The 21,527-nt window shown below is 40.7% G+C and overlaps 1 long non-coding RNA gene across 1 annotated transcript in view; it reads left to right on the forward strand.

Annotated features, from left to right (window-relative positions):
* LOC311594009 overlaps positions 1-4,558 on the forward strand; it is a 41,089-nt gene extending 36,531 nt beyond the window's left edge. Inside the window, exons 2-3 of the long non-coding RNA XR_014777900.1 lie at positions 3,488-3,569; positions 4,306-4,558. This is a non-coding gene — a long non-coding RNA (uncharacterized lncRNA). The remainder of the gene's footprint in view (positions 1-3,487; positions 3,570-4,305) is intronic.
* The last annotated feature ends 16,969 nt before the right edge of the window (positions 4,559-21,527 follow it).

The raw sequence follows: 21,527 nt of genomic DNA on the forward strand, positions 1-21,527 counted from the left end.
TATTTATTGTTAGGCCTGTAATTATTACTACAGCAGTATTTTCTACCCTATTAGTAATCAATCAAGACACAGACACCTTTTATCTTTTAAAATAGCCTTAGTTAACCTGGGTCAAGACAGATGTTAATCCCCTACATTACTTCCCATAGTAGGGCAGGTACGGAATACCTGTCCCAATCCAGTGCCATCCAGTTCTAATAATTTCTATCAAGCTACATCCCACCCATAATCTCATATACTTGCTAATTATCATCATCTGGGCTAAATCTCCATCCACACCAGCCATGTGCTTCTCCTCCACTTAACCCGTGATGGCCTCCTTTTTCATCTTCTCCCTGGTTTCTCCTTCTTCCCAAGATTCTCTCTGTCTCCCCATGCCCGGAACCTTAGCCACACCTATCTCATTTGCCTTACCCAGGTGTGAAGGCCCTTTATTAATTAGCATCAAAACACATCAGACCAACAAAGTGCCATGGTATTTTTTGAGGCTTTCAGACACACACACACACACACACACACACATTACTTTTCCCCCTGCTAATTCTTTACTTAGGCAGAAACACTAAATAAATATAGCATTATTTCATCACATTGGGAACGTTTTCCCGAGATAAGCTACTCCTTATATACGACACTTCTAAGAAGAAAATAAAGAATGCCCAAGATAGTTTTACTTTATTTTATTTTTTTACTGTATAAGAGGGCTGATCCTTAGGCCTCACACATATTAGGCAAGTGCTCTATCACTGAGCCATGGTATCAGTATGCTTTGAGTTTTATCTCCAAAGATATGAGGAATGTTTCTTTTCCTAATGAATCTCATCTAAATGAATTTTACAATTAATTTCATGTTTGCTAAAATGTTTGAATATTTATCATCATTTCACTCATTATATCATAAGCGATATTTAAGTCTTGTTCTGTTCTCTCCCGATGATCAATTTGATGTTTTTATTTGATGTAAACATTCTAAAAATACTTTTAAATTTTTTATGGGCTCAATACTAGCAGTGTCTACCAAATAACCTTAAAGGTTTATTGAGATTGCTCTTGTCTGTTATAATCTACATTGTGAGCTGTGAATTAAGGTATGTCCTGATGGTTTCAGTTGTGGAAGAATCAAGTCTTTCATCAATGGCTGGAGCTTAATGCCTTTGAATGGCTTTCTTCTTAACATCAAAAATTACTCCCCACACAGCAGGTCCATACAGTGGCAAAAAGGAAGCATTTGCAGCTCAATTTTACATGCAGATCCCATGAAAAATGGTTCATTGGGTTCATTACCAGCAATGTTTTGTACCTTTCATGGGATGACCACATGGCTCCTCCAAGTTCCTGTCAGAAAATGATTTTACATTCAGAGAGACAGCTAAAACCAGTCCTCTTGCTTGGTGATTTCGCTTGGAAATCTGAAGAGATCTTAATGTAGTGAAGTGAAGTCTGTCTTACTGAAACCATGACTTAATCTGTCTCATTTCCTCCCTTTCTTGATGCTGCATGGCCTGTGTGAGACCTTATGCAAATGAGAAGGACTGCAGTGAACTTCCTGCGATGCGTTCAATAATTTATCCATCCCTTCATTTACTACTTGAGCAAGCATTTATTGAAAGTCTGCTTTCTGCAAAACACTTGGCTGGGTCCTCAGTAATTGCAAGAGCATATGCAATACTGCTAGCATGTAATATTGCTGCCCCTGAATACACAAACTTTGTAAAGCAAATAATGAGTATTGTGGGGAAACAGTGACTGCCCTGGGGTGCTCATTTGTGGTGCTACTACCTGTAGCATATGCATTGGCTGATGGAAAACTGATCAATTTTCAAGCAAATGATTACTTTGTCTTTGGGGGTAGTGTGAAAGAGAGATTATATTTAACTGGTGAAATCAACTCCTCTTTTAGAAAAATAAGATTATTAGGTGGGATATGAATATCAGGATCAAAGGAAAAAAGCATCTGTCTGTGGCAGGGCACCGTACCATTGTGTGATAGTATCCTGATTAGAAAGATGTCCCATAGGCAATATTATCATTGTGGAGACAACCTGAGGTTTTTGGCATATTTCTCTTAAAAATTAAAGCAACAGATGCTAGAAATAAGCTCGAGCTCATACAAAAAATAATAATAATAACACCGTTTCTCGTTTCTCACTTAAATTTAATTTGTATTTTAACTTGCGTTAATTGTTTACTCATTCACTGAGTGTGACTGCTTTGGACATGTTATTCACTTCGTTACTTACGCTGAACAATACTAAAATCTGAAACTGCTATTCATACTAAGTCTATCTAATCTAAGGCACGGGCTCAAGTCCTGCGCCCTAGAGGAGAACTCTGAACTGGGAAGCAATGCCTGTGGTACTGAGAACTGTTGTTGCCCTGTAGCCTTGACCTGAGACCCTTGTTCCGGTGCACAGACCCACACAGCTACTGGATGAAACATGACAGGCTGTGAAGGAGCCCTGTTGTTAACTTGTACATACAGAGACTGTTTATCATAGGAGAAGTAACCAGGCCAGCATGTCGCTATTTTGTGACAATGAGTAGAGAAGGCAGCAGGGCTGAAGTGACTCTGTATTTCTACTTATGTAGAGAAACACTGGGTCATTCAAAACTGATGGCCTTACACAGATGGGTCATTTGATTTTTTTCCAGATGAGTCAGAGATGAGATTCTATGATTCAGGGGGGAAGTAGAACACAAGACATGCCTGGGTACCAAGCGCCACATTTGAGCCCTGGCTTTCCTTCCAAGGTTGTGTGTCTTTGGTGTTAATTGCTCTGATCCTCAGTTTTACCAGGTGAAAATGGAGTTTAGACATCAGGCCTTGAAGAGTATGGAGTATGCAATGTGGTTGGTAACCTGTGAGACGCCTGCCTTGCATTGTTTGGTGAGGACTAAGTGAGGCAAAGTCAGATAAGGTCTAAGTGGCAAATGTTTAGTAAATATTTAGTCATTATAACATTTGGTAAATGTTTAGTCATCATCAGCTAAGTACTTTTAGAGGTCATAGTGTAGACAAAAATATTCACCATGTTAAAAGTCATTACCTTCATGTTTCTATCACTGTCTACATAATGTTTATGTTGCTATGTCAGATAGTTGATAGTTTCATGATTTAAGACACTAGCTTCTCATTAAAATGACATATATTTATATAACATGCTTTACCTTTAGTATGTTTTTGCTATAAAAATGGGCTTTTTAAACAAAAGAATGAAGCATTAGCTAATATAAAGCTGGCCTATAGGGGATGATAAATGAAATTAGATGGTAAAAATACATGGTGAAAGATAACCACAGCAAGATCATAGACAGTGGGCCAGCTCCCACACTAAGAGCTTAGGCTGCAGTGAAGCGGAGGCTGCGTATGTGGCTCATTCTCAGTTGCTGGCCCACTCACACTTGGATTCATACCTAAGTCTGTGAAATCAATGTTTTTATAAGCCAAAAGAATTTTAAACTTTGTAACAGTATCAGCTTATTCTAGAGTGATGAGAATCCACTCTACAATGGTATAGCCCAAATCAGACAGTCAAACTGCCCAGCTTTGCAAAAGAGTACCATGGGAGGTTAGTGTCATGGTAGTGCCAATAGTTTGGTGAAATATTATAGTGTTATAGCATCTGGTGGGTGAGGAGACATGTAGTGGTGAGAAACAAGAGATGATAGGAACTTGGCTAGCACAGTGATACCCAGATGATGTCAAGCAGCTCAGCATGTGAGCACAATGAAAGAAAATCTATTTTCTCACACACAGGACCCTCTGGAGTCACTCAGAAGGGATGGAAAGAGATCTGAAGGGGGGTGTTAAATCTTTTGAAGTGGGATATTGGTGCTGGTAATATAAAAGCCAAAAGACAATTAAGACACTGAAACTTCAGCAAGGGTTTAGCAAAGAGATGCTTCCTCAAACACAGAGGAAGAGAGCCAGTGCTCAGGGAAGGAGGCAGCTTAAGATGACTTGAAAACGTGGAAACGTCTACAATGAGCAAATTAGAAATACCACAAAAGATGTGTGACTTTGAAAAGATTTTATTTCATATTTTATATATTATAGTGTGTGTGTGTGTGTGTGTGTGTGTGTGTGTGTGTGTGTGTGTGTGTTTGCTTTATCTGCCTTTAGCTCCACATGGGTGTTGCTTAGTTTGATGTCTGTCCTGACCACTTGAAATATTTACATCCTGGCATTAGTATGAAGGTTCTGCATTCTGAAGCTGAAATAGTTGATTCAGTAAAGTTTTATGTTTTCTAAGAAGCTTATTCCACACAAAAGGCTTATTCTTTATTGTTTTTTTTTCCCAACAGTGATTTCCCTGTGTCTTTCTCAAGTTCTGCAGAACTGTGGTCCATCACAATCCCTCTTCGGTGTGCTTTTTCAATCAGGAGTTTTCTATTGTCAGCAGCTAACTGCTTCTGTTCTTGGACCAGCTCTCCGCATTGCAAAGCCAGAACTAGCTAAGTGTTAAATTACAGATAATTGTTTGTTTTACACATTGGCTTCCACCTGCCCTTGCTCCCTTCAGCAATTGTTCTCTTTGGCAATGTCTCACACTGTGGATTCAGACCACCTGCACCAGAACCGCTCAGGCTTTCATCTCAAAGGCAGCTCCCTGCCCACTGCATCCCTCACACATAAAGCTCCCTCTGGTTTTGCCCAATAAAGTTCATGAGTGACTGCCATTGGCTGTACTTGGAAGTTTCCACATTTTGCTTCTCTTTCTTTTCCTTCTTTGTTGTTTTTAAAAATCTCCTCTTTTGAAAATATGGCACTGAAATTAAGCAATGCATTTTGGTTCCCAAAGATCCAATGCTGGATGTTACAATAGTACATATCAGTGGTTAAATTTGGAAAGTTAATGATAGTAAAAATGCAGAGTCAAAGATTATTAGATAAATGATACCACTTTTACTACTACTACTACTACTACTACTACTACTACTAATAATAATAATAATAATAATAATACAGCAAAAAGAAAATTGAAAACAGTAATAAAATTCTGCAAAGATTCAACAAAGAGACATGTCAGCACACCATGAGGAAGGCTAGTCAAGGACGGCATTCTATTCAGCTATAAGGACCATAGATCAACATCACTGACATGGAAAGATGGAGAGGAACTCAGCGGCATCTTCTAGTACTGCTCAACTGAAGTGTGCCATGCATGCAAGGGGCTGCTTGGAGACAGGTTGGAGATACAGGTAGAACAGTACAATGGAGGACCTTGCAGGTTGTATCACACTCTATATTGTCATTTGATGAGTGTCTGGGACATTTAACTTGGCTACAAATTTAAGACAAGAACTCACACACTAACGTGGGTCATATGGAGTCAGGCCATGCAATTAGGGTTTATTCAGGGTACTGCATGTGATAAGGAATACAAACACAATAAAGACTAGGCCTTTCGCTCTTTTAGTGCCAGGGTGCACACAAGGACTACAAAGCAAAAGGGTGCTTAGGAGCTGACATATATTTGATACAGAGACTGGGAGTTTCCTGGGCCTGGAAGCAAACTGAGACCCACTTGTTAGTGTGTTCTGTGGCTGCTTAGAGGTAAGTATTTTTCTTTGGGTTATACATATACATGAAAAGACATGGTGCTTTGTTGTAGTGATATTTTACTAAAGTGGAGATATATTCTGAAGACTCTGCTTGCCTGTGCCAGTTGGGATTCCTGTAGGGCCACCGTAACCCTCCCAAGTCAGTCACTTGAAGTTAGGACCATAAATTAAAGGCTCACCTTGCTAGTGTGCATTAGGACAGGCTTGTAATTTCTCCGTCTTATATCAGATCTGTGTAACATTCTCCAAGTCCTGAACTAGAATGCTTACAGATCCCTGGCAATGCTCCATGCCCAGGCTAATGAAACGAAACAACAACCTCTTGGCAGGTCACACAGGATGACAAGCTTGAAAAGCAAGGCAGACAATGTGTATTCCAGTTCCTCCAGGGTCGAGGTTGCCTCACTCTGCCTATAGCTGTTCTACCCAACTTCCAGTGTCTCTGACTAACACTGACTACGGTTCACCATAACGCATGTAGGTAACAGCCTTCCATGGACTTTTCCACCAGCCTGCACAGTAGTAGAAGGTTTAATTCTTACAACAAGTCTCTCACTCCTTATCACTTATGGTTTTGCTTTCCAGACTAAGCCATAACTAATACCAAGGTAATTTATCACAGAAATAATGAGATTAAATCTGCACATTAGCATAATACTTGTAGCATGGAAAATGGATTAGATGTAGAACAGTGATTTAGGCACAGTACACACCAAAAAATAATCCATTTTCTTTCCAAGTTAAATCTTATTTTAAAGCGCACAAAGAAAGAAGGGTACTCACTTGCAAAAGATAGTGTTTATCCAGGGTGCTGATTACATGGCTCGGCCTGCCTTCCATCAGCTATCCGAGAAGGAGGAAGGTCCTGAGCAGACAGTTAATCAGTATATTCATTGTAGAGGTCTCCAAGCCATTCCAGTGAAAGGTAAACTGGTGTTGAAGAATTGAGTTGGCTGTGAGCACGAAGCAGGGGCAAGAAATAGTTAGGGATTAAAGCTAACACTTTTGGTGTGTGTGAGTGTCATAGAGGCAGAAATCAGACTAAGGGCTGATAATGTTTCAGATGGCACTACAAAGATACATGTCAACCTGTGCCATTCACAGGTGTTTGTCACTTACATCAGCATGTGTAGTAATGTACCAGAGTCCAAGACAGAGGCTTCCTATGGAGTCGCTACACAAAGGTGAGATTTTTAACCTCAGGGACAATAAGGAAAGAGGAGCCAAAGCCCACGTGTTGTGAAACTCCAGCATTGTCCTGGTCACAAAAGCAAGGGCCACTTGAACTGCATAAATAAAACACTCGGGATCTACACATCGGTGATGTTAGAGACGGGAGCCTTCCAGAAAGAGTAGGAACAGTGGGAAGCCCAGTGCACGGAGTGATGGATCACTTTTCCAACTCTGGAACTACAGCACAGAGTGACCTGTGCCATGTGAGAAGGAGGTAAGCAGTGAGAGCTGCTTTAGTGAATGAGTGAAAGAAAAAGTCAAAAGGGGCACTGTTTTTGAGGGACAAGAGTAAAGAAATGAAGAAGAAAAGAAATGTCATGTCAAGGGTACAATATACTGTTATTGTTGTTGTGAAGCTGTTAACTTGAGATCAAAAGTAATTTGAATGGTTTACTGTGCATTGATCTGTGAGTCAGTCATGGTTTTTTTTTTTTTACTGGATTTCAGCCCATTAGTTTTGCTTGCAAACATTCTTTCCTGGGAACGAGTGTCCCCATGTACTCTGTTACCTTCCAACGTGTGTGTGTGTGTGTGTGTGTGTGTGTGTGTGTGTGTGTGTGTGTGCGCGTTTTCAAGATAGGGTTTCTCTGTGTAGCCTTGGCTGTCCTGGACTCACTTTATAGACCAGGCTGCCCTCGAAGTCACAGAGATCTACCTGCCTCTGCCTCCCAAGTGCTGGGATTAAAGGTGTGTGCGCCACCACTGCGCGGCTCCAACTTTTAACAGTACTCAGAATGAAGTGCTTTTCCTTCTTCGGCTCTTATGGGAACCTTGCTCTTCTGTTTTACCACCACAGTAAAACAAAACCTGGCTCTGGAGTGTTCACTGCTCCCAACAATCCTAACTTCAAAGTTATCCATTCTTCATGCATCTCTGCTTCTGTATTCTTGCCTGTTGTGTGATGTTTCCTCGGGCAGGTAGGAATGAGCAAGTGTCATTTCAACTTAGTTAGAGCACTGTTGATAGACCAAAACCACAAATTAATAATAATAAAATAAAAGTAAGGAGACGATTTGCCCCAGCTTTGCTGTGATGAAGCAGTATGTTTATTGGGGTTACTTTTAGGATCATGGACAACTCTGAGGAGCACGAAGCCTCCAAGACAGCGATATCTCTGAAAAGCTGACCACAGGATATGGTGCATTCTTGAATTCCCTCATGGACCCGGTGCCTCTTCTCCCCTATGGTGGTTGCCACATCATGGTAAAGTCTTGCTTCCTGACACTTAGGAATCTCTTAGCAGGAGTATTTCCATAGGGTAACATAGCTTTATTCATGATGATACATAATGCCCAGAAATCAAATAAGATCCTTTTTTATAGAGCTATTAATACTCACGCAAAACAAGTTCTTCAAATATTCAAAACAAATAAATACCAGATAATTTTGAAGATTTTTAAGGAATTATAATGTGGGCAAAATGTAAACATAGAGCCTGGCATACAGAAATCACTAGATTAGTATTCTGCTGTTAGCACTGTTTCACACAATTATACTCTAAATCCAGTGTGGTTCTCCTTCTTCTCTTATTTTTCACTCAATTTGCTTAAAAAATATTAACAGAGAACTACCCTGATGAGTCCATTCTTTCTATTTGCCACAATAATCTGTACCACACAGTGAGGTCTCGGAAAGAGTATCTATCTGCCAGAGACTTAGCAATTAAATTGACGGTGGACTCTCTTCTTGTCCCTCCAGCACAAGATTACAGGAGGAGGTTAGCTCCCGTGGTGTTAATATGAAAGTAAAGCTTCTTGTGTTTAGTGGACTCGCTGTGATAGAATTCTGTCATAAGGTATCTAAGAAGGGAAGATGTGCTGTTTTTAAAATGCTGCTATAAAGCTTTTTCCAGACAGGAGAGATCTGGATTTATTTCTATTTTGTTTGTGTGTGAAAAAAAAATCACTATAAGAATAGAACATATGAAAAGACAAAAGAAGAAGAATCACTGTACTTGCTTTATGCATGGGAAAAAATTCCATACTTTATACATGAGAAAACAACTATAGAATGGGTTCTTGAGGTAAAGCGAAGAAATGAAGAAGAAACGGAGCTAGAAGGAGACTTTAGGCTTTAAAAATGTTTTGACAGCTGCATGTGAAAAACAATGGTGGTCAGTTCTGGTAGGAAATGTAACATTATTAAAGTCCATTACAAAAAAAAATGCTAAAAGAGATAATGGCTTTAAGATTGCTTGCCTGCTAATAAAAATGCAAATCTCCGTGATTGGAACCTCCGGTCATCTGACTGAAATCTGGGCTCTGAACCAATGCACTGCACTGAATCCTTAGTCCTTCAGTAATCAGTTCTCAGACACTGTAATCACCCTCTGGCTCCCTATTAATTATCATCTTAGCAGCCACAGACGGGAGCAGCACGCCCTCACGCTCTCACAGCATGCAGGCTGCGGGATGCTTTTTAACCCAAGAAGGTTTTTATCCACCAAAGATTCCTTCCTTCCACCCTTAGCTGAATGGCTTCAGAATCCCCACCCTCAGAGTTAGCTACGGCATTTCCAGGCATGAGTAATTAAGTTATCTGCCCCAGCTGCCAGCAGTTTGATGTGACAGTGGAAGAGCATAGTGCTGCCCAAAGCCTGGTGGTAATGAAAACAGAATGGCCAAGACCACTTAACATTTATCTATCTATCTATCTATCTATCTATCTATCTATCTATCTATCTATCCACCCATATCTACCTACATATATGTATATGTATGTATGTGTGTGAGAGACAGAGTTGAAATAAAACTCTTTGGTTTATGTTTTAAAAAGAAAAAGGTCAGCCATGTCCCTCTGGTTGGTTCACCACTCACTTGGAACTTCGGCTCATCCTGGGTTTCTCCATGGTCATGTTCACCAGTCTCTTTAAAAGCATGATTGTTTTCTGTAAGCTACCTTGCCTATGAGTAAATTTAAGGCCTTTGCTGAACCTATACACAGTGAGCAGCTGTTCTGTGGATCTGCTCTCAGCGCTCTATGATGGATTTTACAGCAGACACCTGTTGACTCTACCCAAAGCCTGTAGTTTATTTGTAGATTGTACGTGACCTAGGGAATGCTTGATTCTGCATATGCCTTTTAGAATGAAGAACATTTTAAATTAGAATTACTCTGTGTATACCATAGAAGTAAAATGGCAGGGATGAGACATTATGTAATACATTACCTTGGATAAGTTCCCAAAGCTTGTGTCGCCATGTCTGCCATGTCTGCTGCTGTAGGTTGTCATGACTAGACTAGTCTTCAGCTTGGCACTAACTGTGTCTTGCTATTGTTTCTCCATATACTGTATACTCTGTATACAATAAGTCCTAAATAATACATGCTGAATAAATGGCTTCATTGTCCAAATATCACTGATTTATTTGTGCCTGCCCATGGCACAGTCCCAGACAGAGTCTCATATCTGATCTCTTCTTTTGGTTTGAAAGCTCTCTCATTCATGTAGTCAATCTAGAATTCATCTGGAATCTACAACTCACAACTGACTTTCTTCACATAGCTGATGTGTCAGCATGGATGATGGCTATAACAGACATATGAGCAGATGACTACAACAAATTAATCACAACTACAAGGTGATCCCAACAGAACATCAACCCCAAATCTAAACCTGCAGAGCACTCAAATATGGGTGTGATGGAAGTGGAGAGGTAAAGCTCCCAGAAGGAAGTATGTAGGAAACATCAACTCTTAAAGCCTCTAACCACACTATAATAATAGAAGCTTCATTGTCCTGCCTGCAATAATTGATATGTAGTCTCTGATTATCTGAAGTTCTACATGACATGATTTGTTCTGGTTAGCCTAATGCTAAAGGATCATAAACCATATGGCTTCCTTTTTCCTTTGGGGACTTCCAGCAGAGACCTGTCAGCCACAGAAAGCCTCCCCTAAAGAGGTGGGAGCATGGAGGGAGGGAGAGACAGACATACACACACACACACACACACACACACACACACACACACACACACACACACGCAGAGTGTACAAAGAAGAGAGCTTTGGAGTCGTGGTCTATGATCTAACACTAGGGTACCATTTTGAGGTGGCATCCACCTTGGTTTTTGAACGGTGTCTTTCACTGTCTTGAAACTCACCATGTAAGCTAGGCTGTTTGGCCAGTAAGAGTTTTCCTGTTGTTCTGGAGAAAAAAATTGGGGTCCTTATGCCTTTAAACAATCTCTTTACCAGATAGAGTCTTTCTCGAGCCCTATGAGTTTCTTTCATAGTCTTTCACATAATAGCTACCTGTAAATTCTTTTCTAAAAAATATCAATTATGTAACCTTTGTTCAGAAATCCAATCACTGCCCACTTCAGTGAACGAAGCGCTGATATCCTGCTGTTCTCAGATGCGTCTCTGCTGCTCTCACTTTCAGTCAGTCTTTCCAAGCTCATTCTTCCTGCCATGTGGAAATCACCTTTCCTCTTTCATCGAAGACCCTAACAACTATTCTCTCCGCCTAGATCACTCATCCTTCCCAGCCATCTCAAGACCTTATTTCATGGTAGACTGTAATCTGAGAATTAAGAGACTGAAAACTAAAATAAATCTTTTCATCCCCTGAGTTGCTTTTGTCAGCGATTTTTTTTATTACAGCAGCAAAAGGAAACAAAAAAGGGATGTTATCATATCTTGATATTTCAGCATCCCTAGTAAGTATAACAGTCCAAAGCATAGACCTTTAAAGAGTTGTGAAAAGGAAATGTGTGTGTGTGTGTGTGTGTGTGTGTGTGTGTGTGTGTTTAAAGAGAAAACCCATTTGAATTAGGTATTGGATTGGAATCATCATGGTTTACTCTTAAAGCTGCTTCTTTGTTTAGTTGAATTTAAATTTAAGTCGAGACTGCTATGGTAGAAGGGATTACCCCAGATGCACCATTGCATTGATTCTGTGAGTTCTAAAGTTTAAAACAATGTGAACTGTAGATCACTTTAATGTTAGGCACATGCGTTGTATATTTGGACACTTACGATACCAGGGAGAATGGTCATTTACTGAACTCATATCCTCTCAGTAAGGAGACTTAGGAACAATTCAAATTATCTGTGTGTAAACTTAACATAATGCAAAGTGAATAGTGGTTTTCTTTATCCAGTCTTCTGTTATTGGAAATTCTAGTTGGCTCACTGGATCAGCTGTTGTGAAGAGTATGGGGATACAAACTGATACAAGCATCTCTCTGGTATGTTGATGGTATGATGCCTAAATACTGGGAATTTGGTCATGGAAGATCTACATTTAGTTTAGTTTTGTTTTAGAAAACCCTATATTAAATTTTATGGTGGATGAAACAGCTTGCATTCCCACCAGCAATGTGTTAAGTGAGTTCTTTTGTCTACGACATTTTTGTGGCTTGTTTTCATTATTTCTTCCTAAAGTTGCAGTCCATCATGAAGGAAAATCAGCAGGAACCCAAGGCAGAAACCTGGATGAGATGTGGAAACTGAGTCAGAAGCCTCAGAAGACAGAATGATGTCTAGGGCCTTCTCCCCTTGACTTGTTCATATTGATTTCTTGTACATCCCAAGACCACTGGCTCAGGAATGACCTAGCTCACAGTGGGATAGGCCATTTCACACCAAGAAAATATTCTATAGACTTGCATGAAGACCAGTGTGCTGGTGGTTACTCCTACCTTGTATCAAATGACTCTACCTTGTATCAAATTGACAGCAAATTAACAAGCAAACAAACAAAGCCAATCTGAACAATTAACACTTTCATGACTTCATCCCTGTATCAAATGGACAACAGGTTTACCAAGGTTGGCTGCCACCATGAGACACAGCCTTGGCCTTCTCTGGACCACAGCTTTTGTGGGCTGACCTTGAGAAAATACTTTCTGGAAGATTTAACCTTAGTTAGGCTGGTCTCTTCTTAATCAGAGCTAATTTCCCAGCCCTAGATAATCAGCATCAATTGTCCCAGTAAAACATAGGTCCACTTTAGTGGTGCTGGCCTCTTGTTAATCATAGGTAATTTTTTTAGCCCAAGATGAGCAAAACTACAGATTCTTATCTCAACCTATCACACAAATGGCCCTGTGAATCTTTGTTTCCCTCTTCGTGGACAAGGAATGATCATCAGCATCTCTTTCAGTATACCTATATTAATTAACTCCCACAATAGCTAATTAAGCTCTAAGTACTCAATGGATTTTTAGCCCAAAGTTCCAAATCCCTATCACACCCCTCCCAAAAAGCATGGATAGTATGTTATAACAATACTAATTTCTGTCTCAGCTTAGTTTCTATTGTTATAATAAAAAATACCATTACCAGCAGTAACTTGGGGAAGAAAACTTGGGAGACAGGAAAGGAGGAGGAACATCAGTGCAGGAACTCAAGGCAGGAACTGGAGGCAGAAATGAAAGCAATAATCTTGGATGATTGTTCCCTATTAGCTTGTTCAACATGGGCTTTCTCACCTTGCTTTCTTACTCCACCAGGACCACCTGCCCAGGGGCAGCTCTGACCACAGTGTGCTGGGCCTTCTCATATCAATCAGTAATCAAAGAGTGTCCCATGGGTCTGCCTACAGGCTGATCTGATATGGACAGTTTTTCTCTTGAGGTTCCCTCTTTCTAGATGACTTGATAGCTTTGTGTCAAGTTGACAAAAGTCAAGCCAGCACAGATGTTAAGGCAATGTTTCAAATTTGAAGTTGGTAGAGATACTTTTATTAAATGTCACTATACAAAAACCATAACTTATAAATGTTGTCATGGCATCTGAAAGGAATTTGTCAATTCTTATATGTTCAGTATTTTTTCTTCCAGAGAAAGAACATTTTCCATGCCAAACAAATATGCCCCATAGCTCTGAGCTATACAATATGTTCAGTTTCCATTTTAAGTTTCTTTGAAGAAATGACCACATACAAATCTTAGTTATTCAAAGTAAATATTAATTACATAGCTGCATTTTTTCACTTTGGCCTATAGGATCTGAAAAAAAATAAAGGTGAGAAATCCATATACTGTAAATCAGAAATGTCAATCCAATGGTTGGAAATGCAATTTCTCTTAGAGAATGATTAGCGTGAAATACCTGAGGCACTTTCATCTGTTTAAACACAAGCTGAGCAGGTAGGGTGCTAAGAACCATGCACTCACAGAATCAATGTGGAAATGTAAAAGAACTCTCCTACATTCACCTACTTTTACTTAACATTTTATTCCATGTTGTTTCAAGGCTTCTTTGTTGCTGCAAGGATAAAAGTCAATTACAGGATTTGCCAAGGGAAGCTCTTAGGTAAGATTATTCCAGAAACACAAGAGAGGTTGCTTGAGGAAACAGAGGATAAAACTATTTGAAAATCAGCATTCAAAGTGGTTTCCTTACAGCCATTGCCCACCCCAGTCCCTAACTGCTGAGGACACAGCTTCTGTTTACAGGGAGCTAAAATATTATTTTCCAGGGCTGTTAGGAAGGCACAGGATTTTTGCCCGTATTTTGCTGATTTAACAAAATCCTTCATGAAAATTCCCATTCTAAAGATTTGCTTTAAACCCTCCCACCCTCCCCCCGCCCAGTGTACATGGCAACATTTTCATCATTTGAAACTGTATCTCAATTTGCTTCCCCTATGTGGGCATTTTGGAACTTTTCTCTGGTGTTTAGTAAAGCCACAATTTCCAGTTAAGCTTCCAAAATATTCTATACTCATCTCTACAGCTGATCTTTCACTTTGTGCTGTATACACCACAGTCTTCCCTGTACCAGAAGGCCTTGAAGGTTAAAGAGCACTGGAGCAGTTGGCTGAAGTTCTATGTTGGTTGGGCAAATAAGATGTCAATCCACCATCTGATTCATAGGTAAATTACATTTATGTACTATCCTTCCCCATTTGAGTCAAGTTTTCACTCCAAAGACCCTGCTTCATATATTGTGAATGGTTTATCACACTTGTCAAGAGATTTGGAATGTTAAGCAGGTGACAATATCTACAATGAACAGGGGATTTATTGTAATCAACCAGTACGCCCAGCCTTGTAATTGCTCGGAGTTTTTTCTCCATAATTATACTGTTGCCTCAGTGTAGCCATTCAATGGTGCTGTAATTAGTGGGTAGTTAACTGGAGGATTTGTGAGATACTGCAAAGCCTGAAATATGTGTGAAGGTTGACCATGAGGGTGAATAAACTATTTAGTGGACAGTTTCAAAAGGCTGTTTAGCAGATCCATTTTGAACCTCAGCAATTACTGCCATTGTTTTTGGTTTAGTAATTCTGTTTTCCTCTGAGGATGTACATATATTTCTAGAGATACCCCAAGTCCTTGCATCATTCATTTTTTATCCCACCTACAATGTCGTGCACACCCTTTGCTCTCATCCCACACGCTAATCTTTATCACAGTTCCCAGTTCACCAAGGAGTCTATTTTTGGGAACATAATTCATATGTAAGGTTGATTCTGAAGAGAATTAGCTCAAACACAGCTTAGAATGTTTAAAGTATTTGTTTTATTTTAAATAGGTGTTGGTCAGACTTTCAAACATGAGCCACTTTGAGAGCTAAAAAGAATATTCTTTATAATGTACTTCATGTAGACCACTGAAGTTTCATGTATTTCATGTACTTCAAAAGGAAGAAAAATGGACAGAGTAGAAAGAAGAAAGGGACAGAAAGAATGCATAGTACAAAGCAGAAACAGAGTTAGTTCCGAGCAAAGGCAACTGGTAATTTTGTTGACACATATGAAGTAAGAAAACTGGGACCTAAAATTTTATGTTTAACAATATGGCAGTAATATATAAGGTAATAAGTTATAATAAAATAATAATGTACCAGGCATCAGATATTATGTTGTAGAGGAGTTTATTAAATGAGTGTGAGGGGAGAAGGGAAGGGAAAAGGGGTACTCCAAATAGATAGATAGATAAATAGATAGATAGATAGATAGATAGATGGATAGATAGATAGACAGATAGATGGATAGATAGATAGAGACAGAGAGAGAGAGGAAGAGGAAGAAGATGGACGAGGAGAGAGAGAGAGGGAGAGAGAGAGAGAGAGAGAGAGAGAGAGAGAGAGAGAGAGAGAGAGAGAGACCACATGGAGGATCTGTTCTTTTATATGGCCCCAGGCAGGGCCATGCCCATGACAGGCAAGCAATGATATCACAAATAGGTGGACTGAAGCAGAGTCCTAACACTCCTACCTTAATTTAAAAATGAGGGATGTTATATTGTTTTCATATAAGGGAAGTTCAAGTATATAAATGTAGGTAAGAGAGAAAAGACATAGAAAAAAAGCAATAGCAACAAATGTCCAAATTATATAATGAGTAGGAAGGAAAAGTTCTGCCCTGAAAGATTAAGGTGGAGGGCAGGCTATGTCAGCCATATCCTGCAGCAGATAGGGACCCAGGTGTACTAGAGGAACCTGGGGCTGTCTGTCCTGGATCTGGAACATAGCATTTCAGCCTTTTGTAAATGGATAAGGGGTGAAGTAATCATCTTAAGTAATTTCTGCTGACACTAGGATGGTGATAGGGGGTTTTAAAGTCTGAAATGTTGGCCAGGTTCTGGAAAAGCAGGCTGCTGTGTTTGCTGTCCAGGGTCTGAGAACATCTGCAGCTGGGAAGGGCAATGCAGGTCCAGCTAGGAGGAACAGTGCAGGTCCAGCCGACATGATTTCCAAGGTTGGACGGGAGCACTTGTGGGTAGCTGCTCTGACAATGTTTCAGATGTAGGAAGTCTGGCAGCATACTGGAACATATATGTGGACAGAAGACAAAGTTAGTAGATCAGGGAGAAAATTCCCTTTTGGTATACATTGGCAACTCTTGGAAGAGCAAAGAGAAAAGGCTTGAGACAATGCTGACAATGTGTGAAAATTTTGAGAGAGCAAAGAAAAGGTCTGGATATAGAAACTTGCTTCCATTTTACTCTAGGAAAGGCTTGAACATGGGAGAACAAAAAAAAAAAGTCTGAATATAGGGAGCTTCCTTCCATTTTTACCTGACTGCTGGCAATAATTAAAAGGGTTTAGTTTTGGATCTGTCCAAGTTTGTTTACAGAGGCATATAAGCTTAGAAGCCCTTAATTTGGGAGTAAGGATTTGAAATTCTCAGAAGGCATCCCAGAGGAGCCTGGAGAAGCAGTGGATAGATTGTTTTTCATGGGCAGTAGAGCCAGTAATCCATCAGGGAGTCCCCCAAAATGGATAGTGACCCAAGGGACAGGTACAGACTGGTCAGTGGCTCCTCATCCCTGACCAGTGACCAAGAGCACAGCTCTACAGTGAATGAGCTGGCCCAGGGACACAGCCCATCTCATACTAGGGATTTGTGGCAGCAGGTGGTGATGGTAGTGGCGGGCAGTCACAGTACTGGCGATGGCAGCAGAAGATCTGTGTCTGTGGTTTCATCCAGTGAAAGAAGTCCTAGTTATAGGTTAGTGAGAAGGAACAGCCACAGCCATATGGACCAGGGTTGTCAGCTGGTGTTGGGTGCAGAAAGGTGGCAACTGGGTAGTTAGGGAGAGGAGAGTTGCAAAACCAGTGAAAAGCAGAAGGATCCAAGAATCCTCAGAGATAGGTGATAGGTGAGAAACTTAGGCTTTAAATTGACAGTGCTTATCTGGACTCCATTTGACCTGAGAGATGGATTTCCTGTAGCTGACAAGAATCCTCTTAGGTTCATAAAGAGAGGTAAAATTTAAACACATTAACATCATCATTTTTTGAAATCTGCAGTGAAATATTCATTATTAGACATGAACACATTGTAGGACAAAGCAGTAGATATATAGTATAGCAAAGGCGTGGGGAAAGAACTTTGTGTTAAATCACAAATACTATGAGGTGAGCTTAGGGAAGGCAGATGCCTTTTAGGCCTCTGTGAAGTGTGGAGGGCTGAAATCTCCTGTGGAACAGAAGGCAAAGCTCACTTTAGCATCAGTGTACATCATGAAAGAGGGGCTTCTTCCCTCTGACTAGAAGACTGGAGAATTGAAGCACAGTGAGAGACATTTTAAGAGAAAGGCAAACAAAAGGAAATTTAAAATGTTGGAACTAGGATAGGATCGTACCGTGGAACGTTTTCTATAGTTAGATTAATAAACTAGAGCTCCACTGATCAGTGTTAACACTCTAAACAGTTATTAAAACAATATCGTAACAACAAGATGAACAAGACATCTTTTTAGACATTTTGACCTTCATAACTTGTATCCACCAACTTGAAACACTTTCCTAGACCTTCTGGCATTTAAAAAACACCTTTTTATTCCTTCTAACATTTATAACTTGCATGTATCCACCTTAAAACACCTTCTTAGTCACTCTAACATTTGTAAAACACCTTTTTGGAAGCTTTAAGACACAGATGAAATTACTGTTAAGTAGTCACTGTCCTTTAGCTAAAAGAATGGTAACAAGGTAGACCATATCTAGACCTGACGGTTAACTGTTGGCCTCTTGCTTATGAAGAGGCCTGGGAAGGTTCCTGAAGTCTCCCACGATAGAAGCTGGCCATGTGACTATATAACCCAAGTATGAGTTTAAAAGGGACCTTGTAGCATTACTCTGGGTTTGGAGAGGCTGTTGACTCTAAGAGCCATCTGTATCTATACTCCACCAGGCCAAGGAACTTGAAAGCTGGAAATGTCTAAAGCTCTTGTGCTGATTGAACCTCCAGTGGCTTGGCGCGGGGAACAAGCCTGCGTGTGAGCATTCTCACACCCACAGGCCAATTTTGCCAACAGGCTAGGCTGTGGGACCAGTGTCCCATTCAGACTACAGTAGCTGTGAGGCTGGTGTTTCCTTTTGGTTGCATCTGAAACAGGTCCCTGACAGAGCTGACTCAGGCTTGACCTGGGGTAGTGGCTAAGGCCTGGAGAATATTTTGCTGTAACTGAGTTTGTTGGGAAGGCTCTTCTCAGGTTTTAAAGATTTTAAAATTATTTTTACCTGTTCCTATATGGGGAGCCAGGAAAAATCTTCAGTTTAACTAAGATGGCACCGAGACTGCAGCCAGTCTTGTCTATCTTAAGAATATTTAAATAGGCAAACTTTGATTATAGTTTATCTTATTACTCAAAAACTAAGACTTTAGGTTTTATCCCTGTTAAGTTGGAATGTTAAGAACACAAGTACCGTCTAAAAAGAGTAGAACAGTTTTGTATGATCAGTAACATCACATTTAGAATTTTAGGCTACATATGGTTTAAGGCAGTGATTTAAATTTTTTAACATTGTAGTCTGGCTTGGCATCTACCCAATGGACAGGACATTCTCCGCAGTTGAGTGGAGAGTGGGGATTGACTTTCACACAAACTCTGGTGCCCCATATTTGACCAAATCCCCTGTATGGGGAGACCTAGTGGCACTCAGAGGAAGGGTAGCAGGCTACCAAGAAGAGACTTGATACCCTATGAGGTTAAATTTACGTTAGCTGATGACAGGAGGAGCAGCATTTATTTACTTGTCTAGAAATTAGCAAAAGCATAAGTTAATAACAAAACTACATTTTGGATCATGATAAAACATAGCCAATAAACAATTGTATACCCAATAACAATTGTAAGTTGTTTTTTTTTTTTTTTTTTGGGAGGTAGTAGGAAAAGAATTCAGAGACAAGTTTATTTTTAAGGGTTTCTGATGGCACTCAAAGAAAGAATAAGCAGGCTACCAAGATAAGACTTGATAGCCTATGACCATATAGTGGGAGAGGAGGTCCCTCTCCTCCCTGGGTCATAGATGTAGGGGAAGGGAATAGGATGAAAGTGGGAGGGAGGATACAAGTGATGGGATAACAATTGACTTCTAATCTGAATAAATTAATAAAATTAAAATAATAAAAAAAAAGAAAATAGTTTCAGAGAAAGAAAGTTGTCAGTTCCGCAGCAGGAGTTTGTTGACTCTGCCTTTGCCCTTCTCTGGCTAACCTGTAGGCAGGTGGGATTTAGTGGGGGTAGAGACAGGGCCTGAGATGGGAAAGGGAGAGGGGCCAGAGCAGCAGAGGGAAGCTAGTGGTCATGGTCATGTGGTAGGCGTAGGTGCTGAGAGGAAAGGCTCTATCTTTTTTATTACAAATCAACATCTGCATAGAGTCAGATTTAAAACCACAAAGAGGCTGTAATAAATCAGGGTGGCTGAGCGCAGTGTAGACACGAGGGAGGGGGGGAAGCAGAGTTGCAGCAGCCCCATTCCATCCCAGCTTTGTGTGGCCTAAACAGCAGGAACAAACCAAATACAGATGGGGTGGGGTGCAGGGAGTGTGGACAAAGGTGGAGAGTGCTGGCAGAACAGGGATGGGAGCCTCTAGGGGCCCAGCAGTTAACCCTAGGTGAGATGGGCTGTTATTGGCCTCCCTTGGAATCAAAGTAGACCATCTATTGGCAGTAAGCTCCTTCTGGGGAGCTTGAGTACCCAGCACAATCAGAGAAACCTGAGCATGATAACCCCAGAGAAGTCCAAAACCTATGGAGAGCTTGCCAAAACTAGGAGAGGTGAGGGTTGAGATTTACAGGTAGCTTACCAAAAATATAGCAGGCAGGCAGACAGCACTGGGGCAGACAGGTTACTCCAGCCAGAGGCAGTCCACTGGTCTACACCGGGTTTACTGCGAACAGAATGGCTAAGATAAAAAACTCGAGTGACAGCACATGCTGGTGAGGATGTGGAGAAAGAACTCTCTTCTGTTGCTGGTGGGAGTGCAAACTTGTACAACCGCTTTGGAAATCAGTCTAGCACTTTCTCAGAAAATTGGGAATACCACTACCTTAAGACTCAGCTATACCCATCCTGGGCATATACCTGAAAGATGCTCCTCCATACAACAAGGACATTTGTTCAACTTTGTTCATAGGAGCTTTAGACATAACAGCCAGAATCTGGAAACAACCTAGATGCCCCTCCACCAAAGAATGGATACAAACTGTGGTACGTTTACACAGTGGAATACCACTCAGCTATCAAATAGGAGGAAGTCATGAAATTTGCAGGCAAACGGATGAAACTAGAAAAGATAATGCTGAGTGAGGTAACTTAGACTTAGAAGACACACGGTATATACTAACTTACAAGTGGATACTAGCTCAACCCAGGTGTCCTATGAAAGACACCACCCAGTGGGGGTCAAAACAGATGATAAGACTCACAGCCAAACTCTGGGATGAGGACTGAGAGTCCTGTGGAAGAGACAGGGTAGAAGGACCAAGAAGGGACAGGATCTCCACAATGAGACCATCAAAGCCAACAAATCTGTACCCAAGTGGGTGGGGGCAGGGGGGCTACAGAAATTGATGCATCATGGAAGGACAAGGCATTCAGAGAACGTGGGCAGCCTGTTCAGATGTAGCTGATGGACAGCTAATTCTCTACATTGATTCCATAATAAGAGGAGTAACAACTACCTCTGACATGGACTCTGGTACCCTCTTCTTGACCACTGCCCTGTAGTGCCACAGAGGAAAAGGATGCAGGCTCTCCTACTGAGAGCATATAAACTGTGGTCAGATGGTAGGGGAGGAGCCTCTCTTACTCCCAACCCCAGTCAGAAGACTAGGCAAGAGGACTAGGGGGGAAGAGGGAATGAGGTTGGGAATGGGAGGATATGAGCAAAGGAGTGACAACTGGGATGTAATGTGAATAAATTAGAAAAAAAAAAAACTAAGGGTGCCATTCAATTTCTCATCTTTCTGTTACCCCTCACAAGAACTAGGGTTACTTAATTATGCCTCTATACCTGGTTAATTCTCAGTCTTAA

This window comes from Acomys minous (assembly GCF_964271855.1).
Source record: "Acomys minous genome assembly, chromosome: 3".
NCBI lineage: Eukaryota > Metazoa > Chordata > Mammalia > Rodentia > Muridae > Acomys > Acomys minous.